Genomic DNA, 26,581 nt, shown 5'->3' on the forward strand with positions numbered 1-26,581 from the left:
CAGCACTGGGAGCCACAGCAGTGTTCCGCGGACAGGGCTTAAAGTGGTCCTGGAGAAGTGGTGGAACTCCCTTCCCTTACAACGGCAAGCACCTCCCCCCCTCCCCCCGAATTGGGCAGAGCCTAGACCAGTGTCAGGAAATTTGTGCCCTACCTCCCATAAAGGGACACATTACACCGGATATAGTGCCCTTGATTCATATTAAATCACACAGTAGTGGCCCTTATACACATAATGAACACAGTTGTGCTACTTATACACATCTTTTGTGTCCTTTTAGTGGCACTTCTTCACTTCAGCGGCGGTGGTGGCATGGCATATGCCTTGCCAGAAAAAATGGCTTGGACAGGCTTTTCTGTTGGAATTACTGTTCAGGGCTGTGATACAGGTGGAACTCAGTTCCCCCTACCATTAGAGGTGGTGGAACTCAGTTCCACCCAGTTCCCCCTCACTTTAACCCCTGTCCGCGGAGGCAGTGTGAGTAAGAACTGATAAAGGGAAATGTCTCTATGAGAGCTACTGAGAATGTGGGTGCATATTGGATACTGTAGCTATTGAAAGTACATATTGTGTACAAAAGGACTGCATATGCTGCATTGTATGCAATCCTAACCGCCGGGTAGCCCTCAGCGACACGCCATACCTCGGATTAGTGTACGGGGGCCATAACACTTGCTAAGATCCACTTTAACTTCAAGACCTTCAGCATAATGCAGCGGGATCATGTACGGTAACATTAATTCTCTTACAGGGACAATAATATATTTAACACCTGGTAAAATCCTTTTTGCTATACAAACACAGAAATAGTACAGAGTCCACCTAGAGTATCTCCATATGCCCGGGCAGGCATCACTGTCACTGGGATGTGTCACACAGGCAGGTTGCTGGGCACACTGCATAGATGCAGCATTATGGCTATGTACAAAGACATTAATCCTGCTGCTGCTATTTTACAGATTTATTGCACAATTTGTAATGAATAATAATTATCTGAAAAATAAAGATAGAGGTGAATTAATCCTTTCCTTGACAGGAAATGTAGCAATCAATATGTAGAGGGCACTCGCAAGTGAATCCCACCATTACAGATCTGAAGCCTGTCATAATATAGCCTCCATAGTTGTTATTGTTTAATTTACGTAGTTGCCTTCCATACATTGTATTCCTTGATGTCATCAATTCCTTGCCGGGGGTGCAGCACAGGTGGTGGGAGCACTGAATGACTTTAGTTGTTTGCCTCTATATATGTAAGTATGCCACACTTTGCTTTTATGTCTTGATAAAGGGCTACCCGCCCGAAACGTTGACTCACAAACCTTTGTGTCAATTGTTTGGTTTATTGTAAGCTTGCTGCCGTGCAGCTTTGAAAAATCTTGCGAGTGCCCTCTACATATTGATTGCTATATATATATATATATATATATATATATATATATCACAACTAGGAGTGACTCTAGTCGCGCCACACAAAAGGCTGCTGCTCTAAAGAGACTCCCCTGTTAGTGGGAGACAATAGGTAGGATAGTAGAGAAAAATAGAGAGCGCCAGAGGTTTCCACCACCTTTAGTGCAGTAAATGTGTCAAATGTACAAATAATCAAAACATTTTTGAAAAAATGACATATTTTATTAAAACGTTTGTAGGAAAACGTGTGGTGTCTCAGTTCTTTTGAAGACAGTAACAACCCAACGCGTTTCGTCTTTACAAAGACTTCATCAGGGGTTTTAAAAAAGACACGATCAGGAATATATGAAGATGCCTCAAATATTTTCACCTTATGGCTAACAGATAAAATGTAACTTTTAATTATAGATTATTAAAAGGCTGCGAAATATAAAAACAAAAAGTACATAAATGACACGGACAGTGCAATTAAAAAGGAAATAATCCTCACACCGTGAGGCTCCCAGAGTCTATGTCCCTTTTTTTTAATCAGAATTCAATGTAGTGCTTTGATACATATATTGCAGTGTTGTATGTTTAGAACCACAAGTAACAAGAGTGTTTATACATTGCAACAGTATCCAGATGTCCCACAATTAGAGGAGAATTCTCCTATCAATTCAGTGAGGCCAATAAATATACTGGACAGTCTGGTATTACTGTCTCGGTGCCCGACAGCTCCTATATGTGTAGGCAGTAAGGTGGCCTACACATATAGGAGCTGTCGGGCACCGAGACAGTAATACCAGACTGTCCAGTATATTTATTGGCCTCACTGAATTGATAGGAGAATTCTCCTCTAATTGTGGGACATCTGGATACTGTTGCAATGTATAAACACTCTTGTTACTTGTGGTTCTAAACATACAACACTGCAATATATGTATCAAAGCACTACATTGAATTCTGATTAAAAAAAAGGGACATAGACTCTGGGAGCCTCACGGTGTGAGGATTATTTCCTTTTTAATTGCACTGTCCGTGTCATTTATGTACTTTTTGTTTTTATATTTCACAGCCTTTTAATAATCTATAATTAAAAGTTACATTTTATCTGTTAGCCATAAGGTGCACCACACCGAGACATTCTTTTCTCCTTTTTTTCTTTGTAACATTTCCATGTCCAGTGGTAGCACACCCCTTTCCAATATATGATAAAATAATCACCCATGTACATTAGGGGGCCATTCTGAAATAAATTTTGGATAATTTCTGTGCGACTGGTCACCCCCCCACAAAACCCTCTTTCTCAAATATTTTCACATTATATGGTGGAATTCAATAAAAAGATAGAGGTCGCAATCTTCACAGAGTAGTCAGAAGAACGCTGGCCGTAAATAGAATGTCTGGTTAGGACTGGACTGAATAGAGCAAGTGTAGGTGAACGTTCAGCAGGGTCAACGTTCAGCAGGGTCAACCGGGGTCAGATGACCTTAATTTCTTCCTGATATTATCTGGGATAGGTAAAAAAGGGGTTTAAAGATCCGCACAGACTTATAATCTGTGTAATGATTTTAGTACCAACTTAATGAACTACTATACTTGACAAATTCTGGTAGTTGCTTGGTTGGCGGTGCGCCCGGCGTTTAGAATCAATGGTGAACACTGGGGTTTTTTTGTCAGAGGAAGAGTCCGACAAAAGAAAGAAAGAAAAAACGCTTTTTGGGCGCACTCGTTTGTTAAAGATGTAATATGATAATTTTAAAACATAGCTTTTATTTTAGACTTTATTTAAAATAAATGGCACAAAAATAATTTAATATTTAGATATTAGAATGTAGTGTGATCCTTGGACTGGTTTTAATTCCAGGGAAATTGATAATTTAGTCACACACTTAATCTGTCATTCAAGCACTGATGTTATCAGAGGTATGATTACCAATGATTATAGGCAGTGAAATGATTCGATTCCCCTAGGTATAAACAATCTTATGCTTGATAGCATTTGGTAATACACCTAGTATTGGTAGTATGGGGAAAAAGAAAAAAGGATGTCACAGCCTCTATACGTGTTAATAAATTCTTTAATAGACACTCTCTCTGGCAGTCATGTTACAGGTGTTTGTTTATTACGGCGGCTTATACCCCTATTTTGAATATTGCCACACCTGGGCTTCCCCAGGAGTCTCCCACCTGGGTACTGTCCTGGCCCTCCACTGCTTGGCTTCCAAGTTCGGGGAGGGTTTGGGCAGACCAGTGGGGTATGGTGGCAATATATTAGGGTTTGGTATTTGATCACAAGTAACCTGTTGGGCTGCAAAGGGAGGTAGCTCAGCAGGCGCAGCACCTGAGTCACACTGTCACTGAAAAAACAATAATAATTATATATTAATTTTTAATTTTAGTGATGGTACTAATATTCATGAAAAAAAGGGGGGGGGGGGGGTTTGGTTGCTGAGTGCTATAACTGCTGGGGAGTAGAAAAACCGAAACAGGAGCAGTTCTGTGTGTTACACAAAGCTGAAGGAGACAGTCAGCATCAGAAATGGTAGCATACTTGATAATTAGCAATTTGGGTTGTCACCAAATTTTTTAAGCAGCTGCGGAGAGATAGTAGCGTCAGACAGACATTATTCCATTCCTGTATTTCACTGGATACAATAAATCTCCATAGGATACAAAGTAACAGAGTAACTGTGTCTGATCAAATAGTTGCAAGTTGCTTTTTTAGTAACGATATACACGCTGTGATGACAGACAAACTGTATAGAGTATTAGAGTTGCTAAACGCAGTCTGATGATAGTTATGGATGGTACAAACCCAGTTTGCTCAAAGAGAGCTCATGAATAATTAATAAAGCATATCTCAAAGGGGAGATAATCACAATTGGACAGGTATAGGTGTCAGTACAGGGAGCGCTAACCGGCTGCTTGCTGCAGTAACGGTGCGCTTGTCTAACCTGATGCCGCTGCCTGAGTTAGCGGTTTTGCCGGAGATAGAGATCGTGCGCTAGCTGGCGGCGAAGCTGTGAGCAGAGACCGGCCGGATACTCTGCGCCGGAGCTGGGCGCGTGGAAGTCTGGATGCCCGACCTTGCTGTCAGAGCCGGAGCTCCCGGAGGAGTGTGTCGGCGGCGGCGGGTGGACGCTGAGAGTTGCTGCCAGTATCAGGTGGACGGTCAGAGAGGTGAGAGGCTGGACATCAGGGCTGTGGACACGTGTTTCGCCTATAGGGCTTCTTCTTGCAGTGCCATTTTGGATGAGGGCAGATGCCCTTGCTTTATTCTCTCGTTTTTTGATGGACAGCCTTTTTGACCAATCCGGTCTTGAATGGGGCTGTGTTGGTTTGATTCAGCGTATATTTGTTCCTCTCCTGGATACACTGATTAAACGTTTTTAGTATAAGATGCATATTAGTTATAGGTTGCATAGTATCGTTTAGCTAGTATACGCAAGCCGCATATATATTCTGATGATATCGGCTGATATCTTTGTATCGGGCTTTAATTAGGTCACTCTGCATTTTTATTATTTTAAGAGATTTGGCATATACGGAGTAATTGGCTTGTAAGGAATCCTCGCCTGGGTACATAGATACATGAGACACAAACATATTAAGTTGTATATTATAACTGGCTGGTATATGCAGAACGCATATGTTTTGAGATTATGTCGGCTGGTGTGTACGTATTGTACATTCATTCTGTCATTCAACATTTTTCATTATCATTGTAAAGATTGGCTGGTATAAGAGTAATTAACCTCGAGGTATAGTGAAGGTTAGGGAGTGAATAATATTATAGTGATAATAATCATCAGTAGTGAAATAATTAGGTATGCTATTACTTAGGTTGTAATAGGTTTTGGTGAGACCTCAGGATTTCTCGTGGGTCTGAGCTTACATATCCGGGGAATGTCTTTTGTAGGGAATTATTTGTGCTAGCAGGTTGGTGCCAGATGTGACAAAACAGAACAACACAAAACAGAACAAATAAATCGTGAGTGATAACGTGCTAATGGGGAGTCTACACCCCTAGGTGAGATTGCATGTTGACATAGGTGGATTAATAAGATCTATGATTGTGAGGATGATGATAGGTTGGGTGATGCTGGTGTAGATTCCAGTATTCAAAGTGAAATCACATGATATATAGTGCCCGATCATTAGGTGTGTGGGAGGGGATAGTCAGAGGTGAATGTGTGAAAACCATGGTGAGGTTAGTTATCAGAGATTAGTTGATAAGTGGGAGTTACCCACTGTTTGGTTGTAAATCAGGAAATATACATGATGGTGATTTTATTTCAGAAATGATCCATATTTGATGTCCTCATTCAGGCCGTCAGGGGCCAAAGATCCCAAACTGAAAATCCATTTACTTTCCTTTTGAAGGAGTATTTGATTCAAGTCTCCTCCCCTTAATCCTAAATGGATCTGTTCCAAGCCTCGTATCTGGAAACCAGCTGGTTTTCCTTCATGTTTTTTTAGGAAATGCCTGGCGACCGTTGTCAGTTTTTTCATTTTCGTGATGTCTGATGGAGCATTGCGGATGTTGCCAAGATGTTCTAAGGCTCGCTGCTTGAGCATCCTTGTAGTCAGTCCCACGTACTTCATATTGCACTCACATGTTATACAATAAATGATATTTTTGCTCTTGCAATTGAAGAAGTCTTTGATTGTGATGATATTGTCATATTTATCATTTATTGTAAGTGTCTTGTCGACATGGGGGCAAATTTTACAGCCTCCACAGGGATGGGTACCTTTGAGGAGTGGAGCTTTGGTCGTTGTATTAGTGAAATGGCTGTGCACTAATTGATCTTTTAAATTTGGGGCGCGCCTCCAGCTCATGTCTACTTGTGGTTTCACCTTTGCGGCCAGGTCACTGTCACTGAGAATTATCGGCCAGTGGTTTTGTATGATGTTCTTAATTTCTTTCCATTCTGAGCAGTAGTTGCCCACGAACCTGATGGTATTGTCCATGGGTTTTGCTGAGGTTCCCTTATCTTGGAATAGCATTCTGGATCGATCTGTCTGTGTAACGTTTTTTTCTGCTTTCTTAATTGACCTATTGGAGTATCCTCTGTCCTTTAATCTCTTGGTGAGATCTTTACAGTTGGATTTGAAGGTTTCATCATTTGAGCAGTTCCTGCGTAACCTTAAGAACTCTCCTTTTGGAATGTTATTAACAGTAGGCGGAAAATGAGCGCTTGACTGGTGGAGAAGGCTGTTGGTAGCCGTTGTCTTGCGGAACAGTTCTGTTTCTATCATGTTCTGAGCGCCTCTGTAAATTTTTAGGTCCAAAAACGAAATGCTGGAACGGTCCTGGGTATACGTCAGTTTGAGGTTTAAGGTATTGGTGTTCAAATGGTTGACGAATTCTTTGAGTTGTTGTTCGGTACCTCTCCATATCAAGAAAATGTCGTCTATGTAACGCATCCATGTTGTGATGCAGTTATCATAGATCTGATTTGATTCGCTGAATACCACCTCTCGCTCCCACCATCCAAGGAAGAGGTTGGCATACGTGGGGGCACAGGCCGCCCCCATTGCCGTCCCCCTCCCTTGGATGTAGTATCTGTTATTGAATGTAAAGTAATTCTTGTGCAGGACAAAGTTTAAAAGGTCCAGTAGAAACAGCTGAAAATCACCAATGTTGTCCATTTCAAGGAAATATTTTACTGCTTTGATACCCAGGTCATGACTGATGCAGGTGTAAAGTGCTTCAACGTCCATGCTGACAAGTATTTCTTCCTCATCCAGGTAGACATCATGTAATTTTTTTAAAACGTCTGCAGTGTCCTGTGTATAGGAGGGCAAAGATGTGACATGTTGTCTGAGATGTGTGTCTAGAAAGACACATGCTTTCTCTATTAATGCTCCATTCCCTGATACAATTGGGCGTCCGGGAGGTTCATGTAGGTTTTTATGAACCTTTGGTAGCAAATAAAAGGTTGCTACACGTGGGTTAGGGGTTTGTAGGAATTGATGTTCATTTTTGGTGATGACATCGTCCTTTAATGCCCCATCAATAAGCCGATTATATGCAATTTGGAAATTTGATGTGGGATTGAACATTGTCTTGGTGTAGCAGGTGACATCATCCAACTGTCTGTTGGCTTCCTGTAGATATAGAGAGTGGGGCCATATAACTATATTGCCACCCTTATCCGAGGGCTTGATTTGGACATCCTTCCATTCTCTTAGTTCTTTAATTGCCTTCCTTTCCTTTTTATTGGTATTGCCAATATGTATCCGATGTTTCCTTTTTTTGTACAGTTTATCAAAGTCCTGGGCAACCATCTTGGTAAACACTTGTACCTCAGGGCATATGTTTGGTGGGGGGAAGAAGGTTGATCTTTTCTTGCATACCGGTCTTTTCTCAGGTTCATGGGTGGTGGTGTCACCAAGTTCCTCCAAAGCTTGTAGGGCTTCTAGTTCTTGATTGGTCCATGTGGTGTTGTGGAGGATACTGTCATCTTTTTTAGCATGAAATTTGGTAAGTAGTAATTTCCTACTAAATAATTGCAGATTAGTTTCCCATTGGAATCTGTCGAAAGAGGATGTGGGGCAGAAAGTTAAACCTTTTTGGAGAACTTGTTCTTGTATCGCTGTTAGGGTGTGTTCAGATAAGTTAATTATCTGAAGTTGTGATATGTCTGTTCTTGCGTCTCCGTGCCCCTCAGAGGATATCGGTTCGGTATGTGCGGCCCCCATCGTGATGCGTTTCTTCTTCCTCTTCTTTTTGCTGCGTCTTGTCTTTCGTTTTGTTTGGGGCCTCGGCCTCTGCTGTACTCTAAAAAAGGTTCCGGTATGGATTGAGTTGCTCCGATTGGTTGTGAGTGGTAGAAGTGGTTGGTCGGTCTTCTGGGTATGGGATCCTCCCTTTGGTGACTGTCCTCACTTAGTTCATCCGTGCTGGAGTAATCTGTCTCAGATGTGGATGGCTGGTGTCGGTTTAGATCCCTGCGTTGATTTCGCTTTGTCCAGCGGAAGACTCGTCCTGTGTGGAAGTCAGTCTGGTCACGATGGAATTTATTTCTCTTCCTTTCAATTATTACTTTTTCATACTCCTCAAGATCTTTTTTGTTTTTTTCAAAGTGGAGTTGGAAGGAAGTATTCGTCTCCCATGGTTCCAATTTCTTACCTAATGCTTCAACTTCTTTAGAGATGGACTCTAGCACAAGGTGATTATGTTGGATTAGGATTCCCATCAATTCCTGGGAACACTTCAAAAGGCTATTTTCCCACTCTTTTTTGAGGTTTTCGGTGCATAACTCAAATGCTGGAAAGGTCCTAGGTCTAAGCCCTCGTGGGGTAATTTTTAGTTTGCAATAGTTTTCTAAGCTTGTTAGGTCCCAATTTGTTCTAATTTGTTTTTGTAATGTAAATTTTAGTCTGGTGATGTCATCATTCCAGTTGGAATCTGGCACGTTCTCATTAACGGTAGTAGGAAAAATATTATCCAGGTTGTCAGTCCTTCTTTTGGATGCTAGTTCATTTCTCAAACTAAATGTTGACATTGATTGGTTTGGGGTTGACAAGGCCTGAATGAAGAGGTTGAGAGAGAGCGCAAGAGCAAAGATTCTATGTGTAAGCAAAGTCTGTATATGGTGCCAATACCGAAGTGTCGTGCTGGATCTTGGAGCTGAGAAAGACCTCAGGAAATTCTAGACCAGCAAGGTCGGGCATCCAGACTTCCACGCGCCCAGCTCCGGCGCAGAGTATCCGGCCGGTCTCTGCTCACAGCTTCGCCGCCAGCTAGCGCACGATCTCTATCTCCGGCAAAACCGCTAACTCAGGCAGCGGCATCAGGTTAGACAAGCGCACCGTTACTGCAGCAAGCAGCCGGTTAGCGCTCCCTGTACTGACACCTATACCTGTCCAATTGTGATTATCTCCCCTTTGAGATATGCTTTATTAATTATTCATGAGCTCTCTTTGAGCAAACTGGGTTTGTACCATCCATAACTATCATCAGACTGCGTTTAGCAACTCTAATACTCTATACAGTTTGTCTGTCATCACAGCGTGTATATCGTTACTAAAAAAGCAACTTGCAACTATTTGATCAGACACAGTTACTCTGTTACTTTGTATCCTATGGAGATTTATTGTATCCAGTGAAATACAGGAATGGAATAATGTCTGTCTGACGCTACTATCTCTCCGCAGCTGCTTAAAAAATTTGGTGACAACCCAAATTGCTAATTATCAAGTATGCTACCATTTCTGATGCTGACTGTCTCCTTCAGCTTTGTGTAACACACAGAACTGCTCCTGTTTCGGTTTTTCTACTCCCCAGCAGTTATAGCACTCAGCAACCAAACCCGCCCCCCCCCCCTTTTTTTCATGAATATTAGTACCATCACTAAAATTAAAAATTAATATATAATTATTATTGTTTTTTCAGTGACAGTGTGACTCAGGTGCTGCGCCTGCTGAGCTACCTCCCTTTGCAGCCCAACAGGTTACTTGTGATCAAATACCAAACCCTAATATATTGCCACCATACCCCACTGGTCTGCCCAAACCCTCCCCGAACTTGGAAGCCAAGCAGTGGAGGGCCAGGACAGTACCCAGGTGGGAGACTCCTGGGGAAGCCCAGGTGTGGCAATATTCAAAATAGGGGTATAAGCCGCCGTAATAAACAAACACCTGTAACATGACTGCCAGAGAGAGTGTCTATTAAAGAATTTATTAACACGTATAGAGGCTGTGACATCCTTTTTTCTTTTTCCCCATACTACCAATACTAGGTGTATTACCAAATGCTATCAAGCATAAGATTGTTTATACCTAGGGGAATCGAATCATTTCACTGCCTATAATCATTGGTAATCATACCTCTGATAACATCAGTGCTTGAATGACAGATTAAGTGTGTGACTAAATTATCAATTTCCCTGGAATTAAAACCAGTCCAAGGATCACACTACATTCTAATATCTAAATATTAAATTATTTTTGTGCCATTTATTTTAAATAAAGTCTAAAATAAAAGCTATGTTTTAAAATTATCATATTACATCTTTAACAAACGAGTGCGCCCAAAAAGCGTTTTTTCTTTCTTTCTTTTGTCGGACTCTTCCTCTGACAAAAAAACCCCAGTGTTCACCATTGATTCTAAACGCCGGGCGCACCGCCAACCAAGCAACTACCAGAATTTGTCAAGTATAGTAGTTCATTAAGTTGGTACTAAAATCATTACACAGATTATAAGTCTGTGCGGATCTTTAAACCCCTTTTTTACCTACTAGAATTTCCTGAGGTCTTTCTCAGCTCCAAGATCCAGCACGACACTTCGGTATTGGCACCATATACAGACTTTGCTTACACATAGAATCTTTGCTCTTGCGCTCTCTCTCAACCTCTTCATTCAGGCCTTGTCAACCCCAAACCAATCAATGTCAACATTTAGTTTGAGAAATGAACTAGCATCCAAAAGAAGGACTGACAACCTGGATAATATTTTTCCTACTACCGTTAATGAGAACGTGCCAGATTCCAACTGGAATGATGACATCACCAGACTAAAATTTACATTACAAAAACAAATTAGAACAAATTGGGACCTAACAAGCTTAGAAAACTATTGCAAACTAAAAATTACCCCACGAGGGCTTAGACCTAGGACCTTTCCAGCATTTGAGTTATGCACCGAAAACCTCAAAAAAGAGTGGGAAAATAGCCTTTTGAAGTGTTCCCAGGAATTGATGGGAATCCTAATCCAACATAATCACCTTGTGCTAGAGTCCATCTCTAAAGAAGTTGAAGCATTAGGTAAGAAATTGGAACCATGGGAGACGAATACTTCCTTCCAACTCCACTTTGAAAAAAACAAAAAAGATCTTGAGGAGTATGAAAAAGTAATAATTGAAAGGAAGAGAAATAAATTCCATCGTGACCAGACTGACTTCCACACAGGACGAGTCTTCCGCTGGACAAAGCGAAATCAACGCAGGGATCTAAACCGACACCAGCCATCCACATCTGAGACAGATTACTCCAGCACGGATGAACTAAGTGAGGACAGTCACCAAAGGGAGGATCCCATACCCAGAAGACCGACCAACCACTTCTACCACTCACAACCAATCGGAGCAACTCAATCCATACCGGAACCTTTTTTAGAGTACAGCAGAGGCCGAGGCCCCAAACAAAACGAAAGACAAGACGCAGCAAAAAGAAGAGGAAGAAGAAACGCATCACGATGGGGGCCGCACATACCGAACCGATATCCTCTGAGGGGCACGGAGACGCAAGAACAGACATATCACAACTTCAGATAATTAACTTATCTGAACACACCCTAACAGCGATACAAGAACAAGTTCTCCAAAAAGGTTTAACTTTCTGCCCCACATCCTCTTTCGACAGATTCCAATGGGAAACTAATCTGCAATTATTTAGTAGGAAATTACTACTTACCAAATTTCATGCTAAAAAAGATGACAGTATCCTCCACAACACCACATGGACCAATCAAGAACTAGAAGCCCTACAAGCTTTGGAGGAACTTGGTGACACCACCACCCATGAACCTGAGAAAAGACCGGTATGCAAGAAAAGATCAACCTTCTTCCCCCCACCAAACATATGCCCTGAGGTACAAGTGTTTACCAAGATGGTTGCCCAGGACTTTGATAAACTGTACAAAAAAAGGAAACATCGGATACATATTGGCAATACCAATAAAAAGGAAAGGAAGGCAATTAAAGAACTAAGAGAATGGAAGGATGTCCAAATCAAGCCCTCGGATAAGGGTGGCAATATAGTTATATGGCCCCACTCTCTATATCTACAGGAAGCCAACAGACAGTTGGATGATGTCACCTGCTACACCAAGACAATGTTCAATCCCACATCAAATTTCCAAATTGCATATAATCGGCTTATTGATGGGGCATTAAAGGACGATGTCATCACCAAAAATGAACATCAATTCCTACAAACCCCTAACCCACGTGTAGCAACCTTTTATTTGCTACCAAAGGTTCATAAAAACCTACATGAACCTCCCGGACGCCCAATTGTATCAGGGAATGGAGCATTAATAGAGAAAGCATGTGTCTTTCTAGACACACATCTCAGACAACATGTCACATCTTTGCCCTCCTATACACAGGACACTGCAGACGTTTTAAAAAAATTACATGATGTCTACCTGGATGAGGAAGAAATACTTGTCAGCATGGACGTTGAAGCACTTTACACCTGCATCAGTCATGACCTGGGTATCAAAGCAGTAAAATATTTCCTTGAAATGGACAACATTGGTGATTTTCAGCTGTTTCTACTGGACCTTCTAAACTTTGTCCTGCACAAGAATTACTTTACATTCAATAACAGATACTACATCCAAGGGAGGGGGACGGCAATGGGGGCGGCCTGTGCCCCCACGTATGCCAACCTCTTCCTTGGATGGTGGGAGCGAGAGGTGGTATTCAGCGAATCAAATCAGATCTATGATAACTGCATCACAACATGGATGCGTTACATAGACGACATTTTCTTGATATGGAGAGGTACCGAACAACAACTCAAAGAATTCGTCAACCATTTGAACACCAATACCTTAAACCTCAAACTGACGTATACCCAGGACCGTTCCAGCATTTCGTTTTTGGACCTAAAAATTTACAGAGGCGCTCAGAACATGATAGAAACAGAACTGTTCCGCAAGACAACGGCTACCAACAGCCTTCTCCACCAGTCAAGCGCTCATTTTTCGCCTACTGTTAATAACATTCCAAAAGGAGAGTTCTTAAGGTTACGCAGGAACTGCTCAAATGATGAAACCTTCAAATCCAACTGTAAAGATCTCACCAAGAGATTAAAGGACAGAGGATACTCCAATAGGTCAATTAAGAAAGCAGAAAAAAACGTTACACAGACAGATCGATCCAGAATGCTATTCCAAGATAAGGGAACCTCAGCAAAACCCATGGACAATACCATCAGGTTCGTGGGCAACTACTGCTCAGAATGGAAAGAAATTAAGAACATCATACAAAACCACTGGCCGATAATTCTCAGTGACAGTGACCTGGCCGCAAAGGTGAAACCACAAGTAGACATGAGCTGGAGGCGCGCCCCAAATTTAAAAGATCAATTAGTGCACAGCCATTTCACTAATACAACGACCAAAGCTCCACTCCTCAAAGGTACCCATCCCTGTGGAGGCTGTAAAATTTGCCCCCATGTCGACAAGACACTTACAATAAATGATAAATATGACAATATCATCACAATCAAAGACTTCTTCAATTGCAAGAGCAAAAATATCATTTATTGTATAACATGTGAGTGCAATATGAAGTACGTGGGACTGACTACAAGGATGCTCAAGCAGCGAGCCTTAGAACATCTTGGCAACATCCGCAATGCTCCATCAGACATCACGAAAATGAAAAAACTGACAACGGTCGCCAGGCATTTCCTAAAAAAACATGAAGGAAAACCAGCTGGTTTCCAGATACGAGGCTTGGAACAGATCCATTTAGGATTAAGGGGAGGAGACTTGAATCAAATACTCCTTCAAAAGGAAAGTAAATGGATTTTCAGTTTGGGATCTTTGGCCCCTGACGGCCTGAATGAGGACATCAAATATGGATCATTTCTGAAATAAAATCACCATCATGTATATTTCCTGATTTACAACCAAACAGTGGGTAACTCCCACTTATCAACTAATCTCTGATAACTAACCTCACCATGGTTTTCACACATTCACCTCTGACTATCCCCTCCCACACACCTAATGATCGGGCACTATATATCATGTGATTTCACTTTGAATACTGGAATCTACACCAGCATCACCCAACCTATCATCATCCTCACAATCATAGATCTTATTAATCCACCTATGTCAACATGCAATCTCACCTAGGGGTGTAGACTCCCCATTAGCACGTTATCACTCACGATTTATTTGTTCTGTTTTGTGTTGTTCTGTTTTGTCACATCTGGCACCAACCTGCTAGCACAAATAATTCCCTACAAAAGACATTCCCCGGATATGTAAGCTCAGACCCACGAGAAATCCTGAGGTCTCACCAAAACCTATTACAACCTAAGTAATAGCATACCTAATTATTTCACTACTGATGATTATTATCACTATAATATTATTCACTCCCTAACCTTCACTATACCTCGAGGTTAATTACTCTTATACCAGCCAATCTTTACAATGATAATGAAAAATGTTGAATGACAGAATGAATGTACAATACGTACACACCAGCCGACATAATCTCAAAACATATGCGTTCTGCATATACCAGCCAGTTATAATATACAACTTAATATGTTTGTGTCTCATGTATCTATGTACCCAGGCGAGGATTCCTTACAAGCCAATTACTCCGTATATGCCAAATCTCTTAAAATAATAAAAATGCAGAGTGACCTAATTAAAGCCCGATACAAAGATATCAGCCGATATCATCAGAATATATATGCGGCTTGCGTATACTAGCTAAACGATACTATGCAACCTATAACTAATATGCATCTTATACTAAAAACGTTTAATCAGTGTATCCAGGAGAGGAACAAATATACGCTGAATCAAACCAACACAGCCCCATTCAAGACCGGATTGGTCAAAAAGGCTGTCCATCAAAAAACGAGAGAATAAAGCAAGGGCATCTGCCCTCATCCAAAATGGCACTGCAAGAAGAAGCCCTATAGGCGAAACACGTGTCCACAGCCCTGATGTCCAGCCTCTCACCTCTCTGACCGTCCACCTGATACTGGCAGCAACTCTCAGCGTCCACCCGCCGCCGCCGACACACTCCTCCGGGAGCTCCGGCTCTGACAGCAAGGTCGGGCATCCAGACTTCCACGCGCCCAGCTCCGGCGCAGAGTATCCGGCCGGTCTCTGCTCACAGCTTCGCCGCCAGCTAGCGCACGATCTCTATCTCCGGCAAAACCGCTAACTCAGGCAGCGGCATCAGGTTAGACAAGCGCACCGTTACTGCAGCAAGCAGCCGGTTAGCGCTCCCTGTACTGACACCTATACCTGTCCAATTGTGATTATCTCCCCTTTGAGATATGCTTTATTAATTATTCATGAGCTCTCTTTGAGCAAACTGGGTTTGTACCATCCATAACTATCATCAGACTGCGTTTAGCAACTCTAATACTCTATACAGTTTGTCTGTCATCACAGCGTGTATATCGTTACTAAAAAAGCAACTTGCAACTATTTGATCAGACACAGTTACTCTGTTACTTTGTATCCTATGGAGATTTATTGTATCCAGTGAAATACAGGAATGGAATAATGTCTGTCTGACGCTACTATCTCTCCGCAGCTGCTTAAAAAATTTGGTGACAACCCAAATTGCTAATTATCAAGTATGCTACCATTTCTGATGCTGACTGTCTCCTTCAGCTTTGTGTAACACACAGAACTGCTCCTGTTTCGGTTTTTCTACTCCCCAGCAGTTATAGCACTCAGCAACCAAACCCCCCCCCCCCCCCTTTTTTTCATGAATATTAGTACCATCACTAAAATTAAAAATTAATATATAATTATTATTGTTTTTTCAGTGACAGTGTGACTCAGGTGCTGCGCCTGCTGAGCTACCTCCCTTTGCAGCCCAACAGGTTACTTGTGATCAAATACCAAACCCTAATATATTGCCACCATACCCCACTGGTCTGCCCAAACCCTCCCCGAACTTGGAAGCCAAGCAGTGGAGGGCCAGGACAGTACCCAGGTGGGAGACTCCTGGGGAAGCCCAGGTGTGGCAATATTCAAAATAGGGGTATAAGCCGCCGTAATAAACAAACACCTGTAACATGACTGCCAGAGAGAGTGTCTATTAAAGAATTTATTAACACGTATAGAGGCTGTGACATCCTTTTTTCTTTTTCCCCATACTACCAATACTAGGTGTATTACCAAATGCTATCAAGCATAAGATTGTTTATACCTAGGGGAATCGAATCATTTCACTGCCTATAATCATTGGTAATCATACCTCTGATAACATCAGTGCTTGAATGACAGATTAAGTGTGTGACTAAATTATCAATTTCCCTGGAATTAAAACCAGTCCAAGGATCACACTACATTCTAATATCTAAATATTAAATTATTTTTGTGCCATTTATTTTAAATAAAGTCTAAAATAAAAGCTATGTTTTAAAATTATCATATTACATCTTTAACAAACGAGTGCGCCCAAAAAGCGTTTTTTCTTTCTTTCTTTTGTCGGACTCTTCCTCTGACAAAAAAACCCCAGTGTTCACCATTATCTGGGATAGATAAGATGGTGCAGGTGGAACTCAATCCGCACAAACAGATATCGCTGTAAAGGCACTAGTACGGTGGCTTTAGGCTACTGTGGTTCTTCCAGAGGTTATCTAGGGTAGATACGGTGGTAAGAATGGAACTGATTCCGCATAAACAGGCGTTGCTGTGAAGACACTTGTATAGTGGCTTTATGCTAAAATAGTTCTGCACGATTGTAATGATAAAGGCAACAGCAACGTCCAATGAGACGTTGCTGTTGCCTTTATCCCAATTTCCAGTCCCCAATTTAGGTGACTGTATCCAATTACCAATATTTGAACATAGCAATCAGCAATCCTTTTTCCTGAATACAAAATACTGATCAGGAAGCAACTTAATGTTATGCTCTCTTTTTGTAAATAACAGACAGTATCCCAGCTGACCTAATATCTAATTAGGTATACAGCCGGAACTGTCTGCATCATATCTGTTAAATACCTACCTGACAACCACGGTACCAATTCTAGGTGACTGTGTCTGTCGGAATATTTTTTGAACATAGCATAGGGGACCAATATACATCTACCCCTGGGCCTCATGCATTTAAAGTGCCCATGACTCTTTAGCGGATTAGCTGAGAGTCAACTAAAGTATCAGTGACCTAATAGTAAAAACACATTTTGGGTACCAAACACAAGAATTTTTATTGTCAGAGGTATTTATAAAATAACAACATCCTCTAGACAATAAATAAATTATTTTCTCCACACATTGAAAATCTGCTTAATAAATAAAACTGACATTCTCCAGTCAAGATCTTTTTAGGATCACTTTTTCCTCAATTCTTTATCACCTAAACACCATCTGTGTGTATATGTTTGTGCGTATGATTTTAACCTCTTTAAATTCACTGCGGCTTCCCACCATGTTATATAATGGGACCTTTTAACAATATAACTCATTAAAAGTTAAATTTTATGTGATTAATTTTTTTGTCCAAGTGCGTTCCCTAAACAACAGTCCTTTTTTCTTCCTGTTTATTGCCTAACTATCACTGTTTGGGAACTGCACCCCCGCGAACCGATCCAATGTGGGGATTTGATCTGCGGATCATATACATCTAAATTCTCTTAGAGTGCAGACATACCACCAGCTCCACAAAGGAGCAAACCCGTATCCATATGGAGGGTTATAATAGTCTGAAAATTCCTCCTTTTGTACACAATCTGTCTGACTGTTGATTGGTGGAGTCCAAGCTCTTTAGAGATGGGTTTATAACCTTTTCCAGCCTGAGCTTCAACAACTCTTCTTCTGATGTCTACAGAAATATCCTTGTTCATGGCATGATACACTTCCACAAACATGTTGTGAACAACAGACTTTGATAGACCCTTTTTATTTTAAAAATACAGGTTGTCTAGTGATTAGACAGGTAGGATTAAAACCAATAAAGGGCTGTGTCTGGAAGACCTAGGGATTGTAGAGTTTGTTTGAGAAGAGCATGGTCAACAGTGTCAAAAGCAGCAGAGAATTCTAGTAGAATAAGAAGTGAGTAATGGCCTTTGGACTTAGCAGTGACCAGATCTGCTTCTTTAGTCAGTGCTGTCTGTGAAGTGTTGGAAACAAGCAGGTCCTATTAGTTGTGCGAGTTAAGAAAGTGTGTGAGGCGAGTGTAGGCATGGCCAACTGGACTATAAGGCATGTGTTTGGCCCAGTGTGTAAACAGCCTTTACACTCTGGGCAACTACACCAGTCACCTAACCCTTGTTACTGCCATGAGACTCTTTACACAAAAGAAGACAAACTTCAGAGGTAGACAATGTAGCCACCACATTTAAATGTAACCTGTGATCACTTACTGTGAAGTTTGTAAACTGAGCAATTTCCAAAAGCGTAAAACATACAGGAAAGTGCATGATTTTATCCAAAAGTTTAAAACAGGCTTCACAAGCTTTCTATATGAGGGTGCATACATCCCATTACATGTATTGTGGGTAGGAGAGGAGCACACCTTGTACTGCATAACCTACTTTGAACTTAATGAGAGCTGCTATCATGCTGAGACTTAAAGAAGGAAAACGAATTGCAGATGCACACTCTATAATCCAAAGCATTTCTAATCAGAATAATTAAAGTATAATCAATTCTATACTCTAACACAGAGCAAAATAGAGTTTCCAAGCTTAATTTTTGGCCAAATTATAAGTGGCACCAACATTTTGTTCCCTTGTGTCTGGCATTAAATGTATTAAGCAGCCGTTTTCTGGTACGCACATCAAAGTTTTATTGCAAAAAAACATTTAAAAGTGGTTCATGAAGGCGAGATAAGTCATTCTACATGATTACTGAAAGTTATGTCTATCAGACCTGGCAAAAAAATACAGTTTAAAAAAAAAATCGAAATATACTCTCTAGAATACCTGATATATTGCATAGTGTGTTCTCAGTCTAATGGTTATTTATTAACACAGCTCAAATATACCAATCTTCACCTAAATCTAATGAACCAATCAGACATTTGTTCTCTTGGTCTAGATTCCTCTTCATTGGGACTGTGCAAGGATGGTGAGAGACAGCACACTGGGGTGACAGTGGCTGTTGGTTCAGTACTGTATAGTATTCCCATGTGATTAATAATGCAGATATATTACAAGCATAATAAGACGGATATGCTTCTCTGAGAGAGGTGGCAATCCCCATCTGAATACATGATGAATTAGGTCTTTTTCTTTTTTTTCTTAAATTCATTTAACTTATGCATTAAATTAATGTATCCTTACAGTTACATACCTCCGAATCGTCCCGCTGTTTTTTGGGGACTGTCCCATCACCCACCCATAAGCCACAGTGTCCTGGAGTAGGGATAAGGGAGGAGCCCTCAGTCTCACCACTGCTCTGCTAAGGTGTTCATAGTGTTGGGAGATGCGTGCTTCCCCACATGGTCACTCCCCTTTATCATATAGAATACTTGGGAAGTATATGTATTGCCCAATAAGCACCATTTCAGTTGGACAGTTCTTATTAGAGTGCAGATATTGTGATTGGAAGGAACTGAATTGTCCAAAAGGGCAGTAAAAAGCAATCAGAGAACTGACAGACAACATCTGCTGTTCCTGTGTTGTAACCTACTGAGTTTATATAGTTCATTAGTGTTTCTCTCAGTAGTGTTTTTTATGTTTAATATTATTGATTTACTACATCTGAATACTGTAGTGTAGGGAGCCAAAAGGGAATAGGAATATAAAAGTTAGATGTGCATCTTTGCACCAGTACACTAGTAAAATGTGCATCAGTACACAAGTAAAATGCCAGAACTTTTTATTTGGACTTATGAAATGTATGTATCCCACCATGACATTATCAATGGCGACTACTTATATAATGTACAGTACAACAGGTTGCAGTTTAGTTTGTGTCAATAATTTTCATCACCTGATGGTGGCAGCAAAGTGCAGTGCAGTCCATAAGTGTCAGTTCTCCAGGACACAGGCAAACTACTTCTGAGGTTATTGTCCAATGGCAAATATTTCTTGTTGCAAACTATTCTTCTAACTCTACCAATGTAATAATAGTTTTCTAACATTCATATAATGCTTAACTGTGCAGTTCTTTCATTCCTATGGGAGACATGTGTTAAAGAAGTATTATATACCTATTATTATTATTATTATTAATCTCATTATTAAAGCTAAATTGAGTGATATGGTAATTCTTATTCTGGCAGTGGTAAATTAAATGGTACTTGTGTAGTTTCACGGGGCCACTTACGTAGTCAGCGTAGTGTCCCTGTCAGCATCAGCGTTGTGTTCCTGTAGTCAGCATGGTCAGGGTCCCTGTCAGCATCAGCGTCGTGTTCCCGCAGCCAGCTTAGTCAGCTTGTGCCTGCAATTGTGTGTACATTCGCGCCTAACTGGAGCTTACACAGTAAGCCTAGTCAGTCAGCATTAAGCAGTTACGGTCGAGTGCAGCAAGCCCCGCGAGGTGACGCGGTATGCGTCCTCCCGACCTGTTCATGACTCCACTCTCCACATCGATTTATATAAAGTGTGGTGAGCGCAGCGAGCCCCGTGAGGGGACATGGAAAACGAGCCCAAAGCGTGGCAATCACAGCGATCTCCGCAAGGGGACACGGATTACTTGACGTGTATTACACGTCCGGTCGCCACGCTTTGGGCTCGTTTTCCCGTGGCCCCTTGCAAACCTCTCTGCGCTCGCCACGCTTCAGTCTCGGTGGCTTGCTGCTCTCGCCACACTTTATAAGATCAACTCCACACCGACGTGGATAGTGGAGGTATGAACAGGTCGGGAGGACTCGTATCGCGTTCCCTTCGCGGTGCTCGCTGCACTTGTCACACTTTGGGCTGATGTGGATAGTGGGGGTTAGAAATGTAGGCATTTGCCGGTATGCAACATGGAACACTGGCAAATGCGTCCTTTATTGTGCATGAGACGCACTTGCGCCAACACCCCCCTTTGTCCACGAGACGAACGTGCTACAGAACGCCTAACCCTGTCCGTCTCCCTGAAATGACATGGGCAGGGTTGCCATACCCTGCCGCATGAATTACTGAGACGCACTTGCGTATGAGATGCTCGTGCATCCCAGGCAGATGGAGCGCCTCTCCGCCGACGTCCGCCAGCGCAGGGGATCTGGTGGTTACCGGCGCTGTGTGAGAGGCACTCACTAGGCTTGCCGGGGATGCTAGGGACAGAACTGCAGCTTGTGGGGACAGTATGGTGACTACACTGCCTGACGGGGACACTATGCTGACTACGCAGAGCTGCCATGGGGACACTACGCCATACCTCCCAACTGTCACGATTACAGCGGGACAGTCCAGATTTTCAGGTCCTGTCCCGCTGTCCCACCCGCGGCAGGCATTGTCCCGCTGCGGGGGGTGGCAGTTGGGAGACCCCCCAATCTAATAGAATAGACGCTGTGCGCATGCGCACAGCGTCTATTCTCATATGAAAATGAGGTTGCGGCTAATTAGCATAAGTCACACCCTCATTTGCGTACGCCCCGCCCCCTTTTCGGGCGCTATTTCATCAGCACAGAAGTTGGGAGGTATGCTACGCTGACTACGCAGAGCTGCCATGGGGACACTATGATGACTACGCTGGGCTGCCGTTGCCCTACGCTAACAACGTAGCTTGGCCTACGCTGACAATGAGTAGCGTGGCGACGTGAAACTACACAAGTACCAATTAAATACTAAGGGCCAAATGTAATAGGATGTGAGAATCACAAAGTGAGAGATTTTGGGAGAGTTTTTCCATTTTTTTTGTTTTAAAGTGGCATTTACACTGAAAAAAATTAGTTAATGATAGTCGCTTTAAAAAAAATATATGTAGAAACTGTCCCAAAATCTCTCACTTTGTGATTGTCACACCCTATTACATTTGGCCCTAAGCATCTAATGTGGAGTGGGCAAAATGCTGGCTTTAAATTCAGTCCAAATGTATTCATTTTAAGAAGCTTTCAGAGCTGGACGACTCCGTCTCAATGGTTACGGTATAAGAGCTCAGTGTCTAGGTGGACCACTAAAGGTTGACAGTGACTAGGTTGACACCTGAAAATGGTTGACATTGACAGAAGATTGACAGAAGCACACATACATGTTGTGTATGTCGACATGTACACCGTATAAGCGAACCGCATCCCCACACATGGCTCGCCGCACTCACCACACTATTATATTCTCACTCTGTGCCCACTTGGATAGTAAAGTATGAACCAAGTAGGTCTACACCAAAAAAAGTGAAAAACTTGTACCTTGTGAGTGTCGACCATGCCCATGTCAACATTAAGCTTGTGTCAACCTTCTGACAATGCTGACCTTTGGTATGTTGACCATTTTCAGGTGTTGTTCTAGTCACTGTCAACAATTAGTTGTTGGACCTAGTGACTGTCGACCCAAGGGCCGCATTCCGCCTCAGTATGTGCGCAGCTATACAAGGGCTGCATATGCAATGGTTTTACCCAGGGTTGCTGGGAGGCTCCCGAAAATCATGCCCCCCTCTGGGCCCCCAGAAAGGTGGGCAACCCTCCCGGTTTCTGGGAGACCCCCTGCTCATCCTCCGATTGGGGCGTCCTCACCCTAACCCGGCATTTAAATACCACAATCCATGGGTCTCTGAGGAGGGGACGGTGCTAACATGTCATAATCGCGTCATTTTAGCCCCACCCCCTCCATGGAGATCTGCAAATCAACTTATTTTACAGACTTAATGATGTCACGCTCAAGCCCCACCCCCAAAGTGCTGCTGAAAGTCTCCTTTCCAGGCTTCTCCCGAAGAGGAGACTAGAAAAGTAGGCAACCCTGATTTTATCGTAGTCTCTATTGACCATTATCACGTGGACCTATTAACCATGTCAACTTAATGCATGTCATCTAATAGTGGTCGACCTACCACCTACTCATTCCTTTCCTTTATCCCTCACTCCTGCTCGCACCTCTTCCTTTCTCTCTCTTGCTCTTCCCCCCTCCCTCGCTCCTCTTTTTCTATGAAATCCTCTCTTTCTCCTGAACACCCATCTCTCTCTCTCCCTGGCACCCTCTTTATTGCTCAGTCACCCTCACTCTTTCCTCTGCCCCCTAAAGGGCATTGTAGTGACAAGGGGGGGGGGGTTACAAAGTTCTAGTTATGATAGTTATGCCCCCTGGATAAAGGTGTTTTCCAGACTAGAAATATTCTTATTCCACTAGACCAGGGGTCCTCAAACTATTTGCTCTGAGACCCCATCAAACAATAAAAATAATTACAGGACCCCAGCAAGTTCCTGCAGAACGTCATCACATCACATGTGTAGTCAGCAGACCGCACATGCATGGCAGATTGTAGAGGCACAGAGTGATGGGAGGAGTCTAATATACCATAACCCATCACATCACATGTGTAGGCAGCAGACAGCACATACATGGCAGAATTGTGGAGGCACAGAGTGATGGGAGGAGTCTAATATACCATAACCCATCACAGCACATGTGTAGGCAGCAGACAGCACATACATGGCAGCATTGTGGAGGCACAGAGTGATGGGAGGAGTCTAATATACCATAACCCATCACATCACATGTGTATGCAGAAGACCGCACATACATGGCAGCATTGTGGAGGAACTCAATAATGGGAGGAGTCTACAGACAATTCAACAGATTTTTCAGACTCCTTGAATCACTGACTGAGATTAGAAAAGTCATCAGCCTGATGGTCAGCAACATGGATTCGTGACCCCAAGCTGAGAAGATCAGGACCCATTTTGGGGTCAGGACCCACAGAACCGCTGCACTAGACAATCAACTGAGGACTGGTAGTATACCATATGCTTGGCATCTACTGTATATCCCAACTTAGCAATAACAGTCGGGTCATACTGTACTGATTATTCCCATACATCTTAGTGGGAAAATTGAAGTGAATCCCTGTACACAAGATATGTACTGTATGAGGGATATACAGTATATGTAATACTTTAATAGATATTGATTATTTTATGACAATCAATGACAGCTGTTCCTTTTTATCTCCATTGTTTTGGAAATTTCCTCTCTGTATCCTAAGAGCTAATGAACTGGGATGTGTTTGCTGGGGGCAGATGCATTTATGATTTCCTAAGTGATTTACCAGCAAAGTGATGGGAAAACACAACAGAACACAATAAACAACACTGGAGGGGAAGCAGAAGCATTCTTCCACTGTGACACCAGACTCTGCATAAGTTTGGCCTGGACAATGTAACGTGATGGGGTTTTTCAAATAAGTTTACTTGGATTATTTGCCTAAAGGCCCATACATACTAGAAGACTCAATTTTGCTGCCATACCTCCTCCAATTCACTCTCAGTTCAAATAATTTCCCATCTCCCTGCAGCACTGTCTCTACCCAATTTCTATAGACAGTCTTCAGGCTAGATGTACAGATGGGGCCTCCACTGCATTGCCGCCAGCGCGACATCTGCTGGTAGTGGTTGGTGATCCAGCAGACATGGCCGCGTGAGCATCTCACATGCTTGCGCATCCACTACCAAGAATGGGGCATGCGAGCATTTGCCACAGGAGTTCACCATGGGTACCATCTACACATCAGAATCAGAATCAGAATCATCTTTATTGGCCAGGTATACTTGCGTATGCTTGGAATTTTTTGTGGTAACTGTGCAGCATCAATCAGGGAACACAAAGGGGGTGGGAAGAGAGGCATAAACATACATCACATACATTTCACATGTATCTAGAAAAGTTCGAGTTAGTATTTAGTATTTGGTACGTTCAATACGGTTTAGTTGGTGGACAGCTATTGGGAAGAAGCCTTTTGTAGTTCTTGTCGTCTTTGCTGGGATGGACCTAAAACGTCTGCCTGACGGAAGGGGTTCAAACAGGTTGTGGCCAGGGTGTAGCTTGTCCGCCAAGATCTTTCCTGCACGCTTATTGACCCTGGCTAGGTATAGTTCTTGGACAGTGGGGAGCTCCGCCCCAATGATCTTTTCTGCCATCCTCACCACTCTTTGCAACCTTCGTCTGTCATTCTCGTTTGCTCCTCCAAACCAGATTGTGATCGAGGAGCAAAGGACAGACTCTATCTACTATGGCAGTGTAGAAGATGAGCAGCAGCTCCTGCGGGATGTTGAATTTCTTGAGTTGCCTCAGGAAGAACAACCGCTGCTGAGCCTTCTTGACAGTTGTAATGATGTTGGGACCCCATTTGAGGTCGCAGGAAATCTTTGTTCCTAGGAATTTGAAGTAGTCGACCCTCGACACTACTCTGTCAGATATTATGAGTGGGTGCATGGCATTTGGTTTCCTTCTGAAGTCCACCACCATCTCCACCGTTTTGAGGGGGTTGAGGTCAAGGTTGTTTCCGCTACACCATTTAGTTAGCCGATCCACCTCCCGTCTGTATGCCGACTCGTTTCCATCCATGATTAGGCCGATAACCGTTGTGTCGTCTGCAAATTTTATAATTTTTACTGACTGTTCTGCTGAGGTGCAGTCGTTTGTGTAGAGGGAGAAGAGCAGGGGGGAGAGGACACATCCTTGAGGGGCACCGGTGCTAATTGTGCATGTGTTTGACATGAATGCGCCTGCTTTCACCGCCTGTTTCCTTTCAGTCAGGAAGTCAGTGATCCAGGAGCATGTAGGTTCTGGGACTCCTAGTGAACAGAGTTTTGGCTCCAGGATGTGAGGGATGATAGTGTTGAATGCCGAGCTGAAATCAACAAATAGTATCCTTGCATAGGTGCCTGGACTGTCCAGGTGCTGTAGAATGTGGTGCAGCCCTAGGTTGACTGCATCCTCGACACTTCTGTTTGCTCGGTAGGCAAACTGCAGGGGGTCGAGGTGAGCATTTGTAACAACTCTCAGGTGGTTCAGCACCATACGTTCAAGCACTTTCATGACCACCGATGTTAGTGCAATCGGCCTGTAGTCATTGAGGTCTTTCGCAGTTGAGCTCTTGGAAACCGGGACGATAATTGAGCCTTTGAACATCAAAGCTATCCTCCATGGTGGACTGGATTTCATCAAGACCAGGCTAATACACCCAACAGGAGGCAAAAAGGAGTGGGAAACTGCAAACCCATTTATGGTGGACGGTAAATTCCCTCTTTAATACATATCAAGCACCTATGGTACTTGTGTACTAGCACGGCGCCCATTGCATCGCAGACCATAAGGCATGTGATGTGATGCAATGGCAGCCGATATTATACAATTTTAAATTGTATACCATCGAATTGTATGGCATTGTATGCCATTCTATCGCATATACAATGGTATGCGATTTAAAATTGTATAAGCACCCTAATGGGGGCTTACAATGTTAAATGCACCCCCCACGCCACCCCCACTATGAATGTAAACCCGAAGCGTGGCAAGCGCAGCGAGACCGCGAGTGGTGGCGGTACGCGTCCTACAACCTTTTCATACCCCCACTATCCATGTC

The 26,581-nt window shown here is 42.7% G+C and overlaps 3 pseudogenes; 2 read left to right on the plus strand and 1 right to left on the minus strand.

The window, feature by feature from the left end:
* Positions 1 to 3,542: 3,542 nt before the first annotated feature.
* On the minus strand, positions 3,543 to 3,661 carry LOC146005967 (5S ribosomal RNA; annotated as a pseudogene).
* A 6,223-nt stretch (positions 3,662 to 9,884) lies between these two features.
* On the plus strand, positions 9,885 to 10,003 carry LOC146005969 (5S ribosomal RNA; annotated as a pseudogene).
* Positions 10,004 to 16,036: 6,033 nt separating this feature from the next.
* On the plus strand, positions 16,037 to 16,155 carry LOC146005970 (5S ribosomal RNA; annotated as a pseudogene).
* The last annotated feature ends 10,426 nt before the right edge of the window (positions 16,156 to 26,581 follow it).

This window comes from Crinia signifera, chromosome 5 (assembly GCF_055691185.1).
Source record: "Crinia signifera chromosome 5, ASM5569118v1, whole genome shotgun sequence".
NCBI classification, from domain to species: Eukaryota; Metazoa; Chordata; class Amphibia; order Anura; family Myobatrachidae; genus Crinia; species Crinia signifera.